Source organism: Pelophylax lessonae (genome assembly GCF_965119305.1).
Source record: "Pelophylax lessonae genome assembly, chromosome: 1".
Lineage (NCBI taxonomy): Eukaryota > Metazoa > Chordata > Amphibia > Anura > Ranidae > Pelophylax > Pelophylax lessonae.
In genome coordinates this window covers 835,974,477-835,975,828 of record NC_138768.1, presented here as the reverse complement: position 1 = coordinate 835,975,828, position 1,352 = coordinate 835,974,477, and positions in this window count along the sequence as shown.

The following is a 1,352-nucleotide window of genomic DNA, read 5'->3' as shown; positions in this document are numbered from 1 at the left end:
CCCAAGACCACCCTCCTCACACCTGCAGAAGGAGAGACAGCTGTCCACCTCCTTCTGGGACTCTGCTTCCCGCCAAAGAAGCCCTGTCACATGTCCCCTCAGTATTTATGGTCAATCCCAGAATGCATTGTGAGAATGCCCTCCCACTGGGACTGTCATAAAACCTGATGTGTCACTGGCTGGGTTTCCTCCACTGTCCAACAGGCTCCCTCATTGGATACAGTGGGGACACTCCCTCAGACCCAGTGAATCACACCTGGAAACATGTAACAGGCAACCTAATAGATCAGGCTCCCCTGATAAGCAGCATGAGCAAATAGATGCTTTACCTAGCACCTACCTAACTAGGAAGGTGCTACAGTTGGATTTCAGATATTTCAATCATGGAGGTTCAACATCATATGTGGGTACATAGGTGTGTGCAGCCTATTGCATTAGGGTGTGATCCCCAAAGCTCAAACACACATGCCTTTCTCTGCAGCCTCAGTTGCATTGGGCAGTGAATGAATGGGAAGTACTCTGTACAGAAGCTTCCTGTTCATTCACAAACTGAAGCATAGTAAACACAGTTTACACACACAGTGGTGTGGAGGGGCCCTGTGTAATGTAAAGGGGTCCAGAAGTGTGGGGGGCTGTGTAATGTAAAAGGGTCCAGAGGTGTCGCCCATTCAAAATGCCCTAATTGGTGTTACACTCATCTCTTATCCAGCGCCAGACAAAGCTCCCTGGCGCTGATCTTCACGCCCCTTCTGATGTTGGAAGGGGGTATAGTGGGATAAAATTTACCTTTAGGCTGAAGCCCTTGGTCTTTTTCCTACCTAACAATCCCCTTGCCTATGGATCACAGGAGTGCAGTTTTTTTTTGCACTCCTGTGACCCATTTTCAGCAGAGAGCAGGCTGAAGTCTGCTGATGTCACAGAAGTGGGTCCAGGCACGCGTCTTTATGACCACGGAGTCGGGATCCGCCAGGTGCCTGGACTGAAAACCCGGCTCAGCCTCTCAGAAAGTCAATGAGAGGCTGAGCCAGCCGCTCCCCACTCCCCGCCCCTCCTCAGCCCAGTGCTCCAGTGAGCCGGGGGGGGGGGGCAGAGTGGAGAGCGGTGACTGACAGTCAGCAGATCTCTGCTCGGGGAGCTGTCAGAACCGAGTGATCAGCGGTGTTTGATCGCTCTGTTCTCAGTGTAGAGGCACCGGGGGACAGATGCAGCATCAGGCCAATACTGCATATAATTGGGGAAAAAACTGATTCCAATACATCTCCTTTGAAGCCACACGTGCTTTTTTTATCACTACTATTCCTTTATACTGGTTTTTGACATTTACAAATGCAGGGAAACACTTTTGGAAAGAT